The sequence below is a fragment of the Marmota flaviventris genome, chromosome 1, assembly GCF_047511675.1.
Source record: "Marmota flaviventris isolate mMarFla1 chromosome 1, mMarFla1.hap1, whole genome shotgun sequence".
NCBI lineage: Eukaryota > Metazoa > Chordata > Mammalia > Rodentia > Sciuridae > Marmota > Marmota flaviventris.
The window spans coordinates 30,966,095-30,976,164 of record NC_092498.1 but is presented as its reverse complement, the minus strand read 5'-3'; the positions used below and the strand labels follow the sequence as shown (position 1 = coordinate 30,976,164).

The 10,070-nt window shown below is 38.4% G+C and overlaps 1 pseudogene; it reads left to right on the top strand.

Moving 5' to 3' along the window:
* Positions 1-2,151: 2,151 nt before the first annotated feature.
* LOC114078834 (phosducin-like protein 3 pseudogene) lies at positions 2,152-2,814 on the top strand (annotated as a pseudogene).
* Positions 2,815-10,070: the final 7,256 nt, after the last annotated feature.

Sequence of the window (10,070 nt, the reverse complement as noted above, 5' to 3'; positions counted from 1 at the left end):
CCCATAAGTAAGATTAAGAGGATTTTATATGGCATACTGAATCTCTTAATGAATATACACAAAAAGCTTTACATGATAACTATCCAAGGTATTTCATAATTAAATTCTGAGGTAATAAGGATAAGAAAGGCCATTCTACAAATTAGAATGGCTCTTGACATCTTAACAGTGGCAGGAGGTGAAACCTGTGCCCCTATGGAAGTAGTGTGTGACGTGTGTGCTCCTGGTAACTCTGGCAGTGCTGCTTTATTGCCTTCCTGGTGTGTGCTCACAGACCAGTGCTGTCTGATCCTGCCAGAGCTTTGATGATTTACCATGCTCCTTGCTTTCTGGAGCCCCCTGGTGGAGGAAAATCCTTTTCTTCCTACCTCTTATATTAGGTATTGGGATATTGGTTTGCTGTTTCATATTATTGCTGTGCAAAGCTGCATGGACTAATGCCTCCAATGCCTGTGCCTTCTTTTCCAGAACATCAAAAGTTGAGTCATCAGACAACAGAACCTGGCAATCCCAGGGTTAGATCAGTCAGGTTGAGACTTCTGGTCTCTAGCTGGGTAGGGCCATTGCCCGCCCCTTGTCAGCTGGAAGACATTTCAGAAGACGTATATTCAACCTTCATCTTCCCTTAAGAATAAGGGATCAAAGTCTCATTTGGAGAAAATGAGGTAGGATAGAAGACAAAATGGTAGTTAGAAAGGAGACATTTGGGGCCAAACAAGAGTGGCCATGATTTACCAGACTTAAAGTCCAGGTTTCCACATGCTTTGATCACAAACAGCCCTATTAAATCAATTGCCAGACCTTGTCCACAGTTCCATAAATAACCTCTCTTCTGAACTGGACCTAAAGAAAACATGTCTGAGAATTCTTTGGCTCGACAAATATATTTTTCTGTGATTGATACTTTTAGGATCTGATTACTTCATCCATGTGTCAATTTCTTGATAAAACCCTCAATGTGAGGCTGGGGGTGTGGCTCAGTGGTAGAGCACTCACCTCGCACATGTGGAGCCCTGGGTTCAATCCTCAGCACCACATAAAAATAAATAAATAAAATAAAGGTATTGTGTTCAACTACAATTCAAAAATATTTTTTTAAAAACCCTCAATGTTACACATGTAGCACTGTTTAGATCCATAAGCCAGGATGATGAGATCCCCACATGAGAAAATTGGTAAAGATTTTCATCAAAAACAAAGAAGTCTTCAAAAAATACAACAAAAAAGATCTAAAAAAAATACAACACCTAGTAGATAACAGTTAACATGTCAAGTCACCAACATAAGGGAGAGAACTAAAAATACCCTCTTTGATCATGTCTCTCTGCTGAAGATTTTACACATATAAACATGCCTTGCTAAGGTGAAGCCAGCACATGCCTCTCCAAATCCTGCACTCCACCGTGTCTCTGTGTATGCACTTCTTGCTTTCTCTTCACAAAATCAGTCCTTGCCTCCCTTGGACCAATCCTTACATTCCTTTCTGCAAAAATGTTCAGGACCTCGCCACCTGAGTTGAGATCTATCTCCCTTTTGGGGGATGTCTCCAGGACCCCAGTCCTGGTGACAGGTTCACTAAGCAGAGATACTACATTTAAGGTGGTAATTCAGGAAATTAGGAAAGGCCTAATAGTTTTCTGTTATTGTATCATGTTTCTTTCTTTTTACTTTGTTTTGTTTTGCTTTTTGGTCAGCTGAAACTTGGAACCAAAGGTGGCCCACTATAAGAGCCTTGTTAAAACATTCAGGACAGGATTCAGAGTCTAAGGGAGATCTGAATATTAGCTTGGGTTTGACTTATTCACACTAAGAGGGCCTTCCACCAATACCCTGAGCAACAATTTGTGAAGGGAACCCTGTCATTGTTGAAGGACTCTGTGATCACTCTTCTCTCTGGGGCAGACCTGGCAACAGGAACTGCAGGAACTGAATTGGAAAACGTAAATGAAATTGGAGCAATTGAATCCCATGGTGACAGGAGCCAAATGGATTCATTCAACCACCAAGGGCAAGATGGGCATGATTATCAGAATAGAGAGCAGATTCAAAGCAGCAATCAGAATAGTGTGGGCGGAAGAGAGCTAGGGCGTGGCGGGGCTGGCTGGCCTGGGCATTCAGAGACAAGATGCAGGACCCCAAAGCAGACGCTGAATGGAATGGCATCTTACGCAAAAAGGGCATCCTGCCCTCGAAGGAAAGCCTGAAAGGATTGGACTAGGAAGCGCGCGAATCCTCCAACAGTCAGTGGTGAAAACATACGAAGACATGACTCTGGAGGAGCTGGAGGAGAATGAAGATGAATTCAACAAGGAGGATGAGCGGGCCATTGAGGTGTACAGGCAACAAAGACTGGCTGAGTGGAAAGCGACCCAGCTGAAGAACAAATTTGGAGAAGTTTTAGAGATCTCAGGCAAGGATTCTGTTCAAGAAGTTACAAAAGCCAGGGAGGGCTTGTGGGTAGTCTTGCACTTTTACAAACAAGGGATTCCTCTCTGTGCCCTGATAAACCAACACCTGAGTGGACTTGCCAGGAAGTTTCCTGATGTCAAATTTGTCAAAGCCATTTCAACCACCTGCATACCCAACTATTCTGATAGGAACCTGCCCACAGTGTTTATTTACCTGGAAGGTGACATCAAGGCTCAGTTCATTGGTCCTCAGGTGTTTGGTGGCATGAAGCTGAGGAGAGATGAGCTGGAGTGGAAACTGTCCGAGTCTGGAGCAGTCAAGACAGACCTGGAGGAAAAACCCAGGAAGCCCATTGAAGACACGCTGCTATCCTCAGTGCTCGGTCCCCATAAGGAGGGACAGTGACTCTGAGGGAGACTAAAGCCGCAGCTGACATAATTTGCTGAACTTTCTTGATGTGACAAATCAACTGAATTTTTTTTTTTTTTTAAGAAAAAAGAGCTGGGCCTGGGCCTGAGGCGCCAGGTCCTAGGGCCGGAGGGGTGGCCTGAGCACGGAGCTGGGGGAGGCTGGCGACCTGGGAGGCCCCTCTGAGAATGGAAGAAAGGAGAAGGAGCAAGCAGGAAGGAGCCTTTGGTTTTAAGCGTTTTTATGAGTATATTTCCTAGCGTGTACATTTTAGAAATAATCATTGCTGGGAATCCTATTCAATTTCTTGGAACTCTTTTTTAAAAAAATTAATAATACTTTCTTTATAAAAAAGTCAGGACTTGTTACTGGCATGACAGAGATGTCTGTTTTCCCACTTGCATTTTAAGTAAGCCATAAAGCTGTGTGTTCTCTATTTTTTGATGTGTAATTAGTAAAAGGGATATGAGTTTTTTAAAAAATCGTGAATAAGTTATAGTGAAAAAACCACGAATTAAGTTTTATAGTTACATTAAATATTTTATAAACTAGCAACAGTTATCAACATATGAATGATCTTTACAGAAAAAACTTTGTTCTATCCTGCTGAGAAGAAACATACAATTCTTGCAAAACATTGTTTTATCAAAGCAATAACTGACAGGTTTAATTTACTGTCATTTCTTCAAGTGTTTTTTTTTTCCTAGTTAAAATAATGTTTACCTCAGTCTGTTGAGATAGGGAATCTTGATTACTGTAAAAGGCCATATTAAATTCTTTTTTGGAAGTAAAATTTAAGCAGTCACATAAAAAAAAATAGTCTGACTCATGCACACCTACCACAAATGCCTAATTGGTTATCGTGTTCCTAGAAGTGAAATAAGAAGCTTACTAAAGTCTTACTTGATCTGAATAAGCAGAAAAGCTCCAAGTCTTGTAAACAAAAGTGTCCAGATTGTGTGTCCATCAATGTGTCCATAAATGCAGAGTCATAACTTTTAATGCATTACTATTAGGATTGTAAACTGGTCTGACAGCTTTAGAAAACGCTTTAGCATTATTATTTTAGTAATGTGATCATATGCATATTCTACCACCTGGCAGTTTCCTTCCAGGTGTATTCTGTAAAGTAACTCTCTCTCTCTCTCTTGTGCATCAGAAGACAGGCACAAGAATGCTTGGAACTGCAATATGCTACCCAAACACTCATCAACAGAAGCATATTTGTACAATGGAATATTAAGCCACAATGAAAAAATTAACTAGTTATTCACATCAATATGAGTAAATCTAGGACACAATGCTGAGTGCATGGATACATACAATCTAATTCTGATAGGAAAAAATTAAGCATTCTATTGTTTCCAAATAGATTTCAGTTGGTAAAATCTCCAAAGAAAGTCTAGGGATTCTAAACATGTTTTTATACTGATGGGAAAGATGCCATTTAAAGCAGGAAACTGAGGAGTATGATCAAAAAAGAGAAACTGTTGAAGTAAAGTGTCCAGAATAAAGAAGGAAATGGACTTCAGAAAGTTATTGGAGAAGTGTTTTATCCATATGTTTATTGTATGTTTTCATTGTTTAAAATATAATCACAAACCTGTAACCCACTTATTACAAACTTACAGGATAGTAGGAAATACAAGGGCAAAATTGTTTAATGAACAATTTGAGAAAGATGACCTATTACCCTCTAATACTTTAGTGTATATTCAACAAACAAGAAAATTCTAACCACAATCAAGGAAAAGTAACCACAACACAGTTATCAAATCAGAAAGTTTACATTGATATTAACTCAGATGTTAACCTTAAATGGCAGATTAGATGTTAAATTAGATTTAGGTGTCAAATTAGATATTAATTCTGATGTTATTGATGATTTTTATTGAATCCTGAATTCAGATTTTGACAGTTGTTTCCATATATTCTTGTATAGCAAAAAAAGTTATGCTTTGGAATCACGTGTTGCATTTAGTGTCTTCCACTCTGAATCAACTCCTCAATCTTTCCATGTTATTTATGACCATGACACTTTTTTTATTTGTTCTTTTTCGATATACATGACAGTAGAGTGTATTTTAACATATTATACACACATAGAGAATAATTTCCCATTTTTATGGTGGTGCATGATGTGGAGTTTCACTGGTGGTGTATTCATTAAGAACATAGGAGAATTGTGTCTGATTCATTCCATTGTCTTTCCTATTGCTATCCTTACCCTTCCCTTCATCCTCTTTTGCCTTCTATTCTTCCCTCCCCCCTCTTATTTCATATCAAAGGGAACATTTGACCTTTATGACTATAGCACTTTTTTTTTAGTTGTAGTTGGACACAAATACCTTTATTTTATTTATTTTTTTATGTGGTGCTGAGGATCAAACCCAGCATTTCGTACATGCTAGGCGAGCGCTCTACCACTGAGCCCCAGCCCCAGCCTCGGACCATAGCACTTTTTAAATTGCAGGGTTTTGTTTCGTTTTGTTTTTACTGTCCCTCAATTTACATCTGTATATTTGCAGATCTCGAAATTCAAGAAATGAATCATGGAAGGAATATCATAAAAGTAATACAGTATCCATTGCATTTCATCAGGTGGCATGTGATTCACATTTGTGTCATTGTTGATGATGTTTGTTCTAATGACTTGAAAATACCACTGAGAGGGGCATACTGACTATGCAAGACCATAATGCTTTTTCTTTCCCCGCTTCATTGTTAATAAGTATTTCATGGGTATATAATTTGAGATGGTGCATATATTCTATTTCTAACCAAACTTTCCATTTATTATTTAACTTTATCTGTACAGAATTGTGGTTTTGTAATTCATTCAATAGGTCTTAATCTATTACTACTACAGTTTATTTAGATGCTCAAATTGTCCTAAATTTGGTTAGCATGAGCCCATCAAGTTAGTTTTTAAGAACTTTTCACATGCTCCCATCTCTCTTTGAGAACTTCTTTGCTTTCTGCCATAAGAAATTGTTGTCATACTCTTTTTGTTCGATCCCTGGACTCAGCTATCTTCCCAAAGCTTTTTTATAAATAAAAATGGTACGTAGAAGCCACAATCTGGGTGCTAGTCGTGTTTATTGCTATTAAAGTGTCACTCCTCTCCTCTCCATCCTTGATAATACATTTATGTCTACATTGCTTTCTATGTATACTGAAAACCATGAGTTCACATATATATCTTCAATTGCAATTCCACATCACAGATTACTCTCTTTTTATAATTGCTACCCATTCTCCAACAATAAGAACTCTGGCTCTCATTCCCTTTCTACATCTCCTTATTTGCTCATTTCCCCCTGTGTGATCAGTCTCCTGTCCCAATGATGCCACCCCTTGCCCAGCATGGGTACCTCCCTATCCAGACCTGGCACTGACCCAACCAAGATGACTTTGACAATCCCCTTAGATTGACTAAACTGTGGACATGCTTTTTCCTGATGATAGGCCCCTAACAAAAGCTCTCCCTTTTCTTAAAGCATTCATTTTAGAATTTTTAATTGTAAATTCATTCTCTGCCCTATTACAATGCATGTAAATCTTCTCTCAACCTGTTGCCAATTTTACAGCCTAGGGAATGTTTTTCTTAAAAGCCAGGAAACTATGTCGTGGAAATGTAAACATCATGGAAGGTAATATCTATCTCTATGTCCCAGGCTCTGTGGGAGGTGGAATCAAAATGTGATGAGTGCCAAGCAACCCAGACAGATGGCCTATTTACAGAGAAAAATGCTTAAGAATCAGGAGTAACCCAATGTGCTCAACACATCTACCCCCTATACTAGTCAGCTTTTGCATCACTGTGATCAATATATCTGACAAGAACATCTTACTGTAATATAAGTTTATTATATTAAATCTCTCAATATTTCAGAGGTTCAGTTCATGGTTGGCCCAAGGTGAAGCAGGCCATCATGGCAGAAGGATGTGGCAGAGGACATGGCTCAGGACATGGCAACCAGGAAGCAGAGGAGAGAGAGAGAGCTCTGTTCATTAGGGACAAAATATAAACCCTGAGACATACCCCCAGTGACCTACTTCCTCCAGCCACACCCTACATGCCTACAGTTAATTAATATCAGTGAATTAATCCACTGATATTGTTACCCATCTCGTAATCTAATCATCTCACCTCTGAACATTCTTGCATTGTCTTAAATGAACTTTTTTTCTTTTTTAATTTAATTGATTTTGTTTTTAAAATACAAGACAGCAGAATGCATTACAATTCTTATTATACATATAGAGCACAATTTTTCATACCTTTATATATAAAGTATGTTCATGCCAATTCATGTCTTTATACATGTACCTTTTTTTGCACTACGATTCTTATTACACATATATTCCACAGTTTTTCATATCTCTGTCTATAAAGTAGGTTGACACCCAATTCATGTCTTTATACATGTTCTTTGGATAATGATGTCCATCACATCACCATCCTTGCTAATCCCCTGCCTCCTCCCTTTTTTTTTAATAAAGAAAAATGGTTTATTTTGACTCATAACTTTAGAGATTTCAGTTCATGATCACGAGCAGACTCATTGCTTTTAGGCCTCTGGTGGGGGTGCCAGATGGCAATAGCAGGGAGCTCATAGTAGAGAAAACTACTCCCCGTATGGCCAGGAGCAAGAGAGACAGAGGAAGGGGTTTGGTGTCCCACAATCCACTTCAAAGTCATGCCACCAATGGCCTAAGTACCTCCCACAGTATCCCTCTTCATGAAGGTTCTGTCACCTCCCAATAGTGCCACCCTGAGGACCAAGCCTTTATCACCTGGGCCTCTGAGGATATTCAACCTCCAAACCACAGCACCTGCTACAGACCAATACCTAAGGCCACAGCAGCTATGTGGTATGGGAGCTTTAGGTCCTGCTTCTGGAACCTGGCAATGTGGCTGATGATCAAAGAAATATGCATAAAACAGCAATGTGGCTTACAGGGCCCTCCTTCCACGAGATCTATTTACGCAGTCTGAGTGAGTTGTCCGCCGTTTTGTCTTACATGAACTTTTGAGGGATACTTAATATCTAAACCATAATCGCTCCCTCAACATCCTCAGTACTTTTCACTAGCTCACCTCAGTGCTTTAAAATGATAAGTATATACATTTTTTGCCAATTTAAAAATAAATTCTAAAAAGTAAAACAACAGTATTTGGTGGGAGTACCAGGGATTGAACTCAGGGGCACTCAACCACTGAGCCACATCCTCAGCCCTATTTTGTATTTTATTTAGAGACAGGGTCTGAGTTGCTTAACACCTCACTTTTGCTGAGGTTGGCTTTGAACCTTCGATCCTCCTGCCTCAGCCTCCCAAGCTGCTGGGATTACAGGCATGCTCCCGGCAACAATAGTATTTTTTAAAACTCCCTTCCTTTGTTTCTGCAGAATTCAATCTCTCTTCCCTCTATTGTACTAGTCTTCAATAAAGTCTTCCTCCCCTGCTTAGCTTTATCCAATGCAGCTCTTACTTTGATTCTGTTTTAGTCAGCTATTTGGCTGCTGTGACTAAAAGACCCAACCAGAACAACTGCAGGGGAGGAAAAGTTTATTTGGGAGCTCATGGTTTAAGAGGTCTCAATCCATAGAGAGCATACTCCATTCCTTGGGGCTCAAGGTGAGGCAGGACATCATGGCAGAAGAGTGTGGCAGAGGGAAGCAGCTCACATAATGATCAGAAAGCAGAGATTCCACTCTCCAGATACAAAATATCTACCCCAAAGCCATGCCCTCAATGCCCTACCCCCTCCAGCCACATGCCACCTGCCTTCAGTTACCACTCAATTAATCCTAGAAGGTGATTAATTCACTTATTGGGTTAAGTCTTTTATAACCCAATCATTTCTTCTCTGAACCTTCTTGCATTGTCTTACATGTGAGCTTTTGGGGAACAACCTCACATCTAAACCATAACAGACTGTCTTCATTTAGAATGACACTTCCTTATTCTGCTTAAGCTCTAACACCCCCACACCAGGCCCTGGTGTATGGACGCCCTCTTCACCTGACTCTAGCTCTGATTCCCAAGCCAGACTACTGCTTTGCATGGACACCTACCGGTTCTGATTTCTTGCTCTGGGCCACATTGAGTCCTCTATTCTCCCACCATAGACATCTGTCTTTCTCTACCAAAAATGTTTTTAGGACTGAATTGTTTAGAAATGGAAGAGCAAGAAAGAGAAGGTAAAGGAAAGAGGAAGAGTTTATTTATTTATTTTATTCCATTTATACTTGAATGTACATCAGAACTACTCAGGAAGATTTTTAAAACAACTTATGCTTGTCTCTATCCCTAAGGATACATGACTGTCCTGCAGAGGTTCTGGGCCTCGTGCTTTTTGAAAGCTCTCCAGATGATGTTAATGTTCAGTGTGGGTTAAGAACCATTTCTTTATCAGAGGCAAAAAGATCAGACTGTAGGTTGCAGGTGAATTAAGGATCTGGAGAGTGAAGAAAGTGTGAAAGCCTATCAGATGTCTTCAATTTTGTCCATTATGTAGAAAGAGACGCCACTGGTTGAGAGTGATGGCAATCAAAATTGTCCATGAAATGGATAATTTACAAAATAATGCTTGTTGAGAAAGGGAGACAAAGCTTAATTTAAATACTATAGATGTCAGGGCGGTGTTCATTGCCTACTTAAAGTTAAATGCTGCAGAACAGTAAATTTTCTCAAATGTTAAATTTTTATTTATTTATTATTTATTTACAATTTTTAATATATTTTTTAGTTATAAGTGGATACAATATCTTTATTTTATTTTTATATGGTGCTGAGGATCGAACCCAATGCCTCACGCATGCTAGACAAGCCCTCTGCCTCTGAGGCACAACCTAGCCCTAAATTTTTATTTTTAAAGGAATATAAAGAAAAATGTAAAGAAGTCAAAAACAGGAAAATGAAATTGAGTTTGAATAATCTGCTTTTTCTCCTTTTGTATATTCTGTATTTAAGTTTGAAAATGAATGTTCATTATATTTAAAACTGAAAAAATGATGATTTTAGTTTTATTGAGGTAAAATATATTTTATATTATATTTTATATTTATATTATATTTATGTTTAATATAACAATATAAATATATATTATTATAATAAAATAATATAATAATATAAATATAATATATTTATATAACCATATTATTATAATATATATTTATATTATATTATCTATATCCCTAAGGATACAAGAAGATACATGACTGTCCATATATATATATATAATA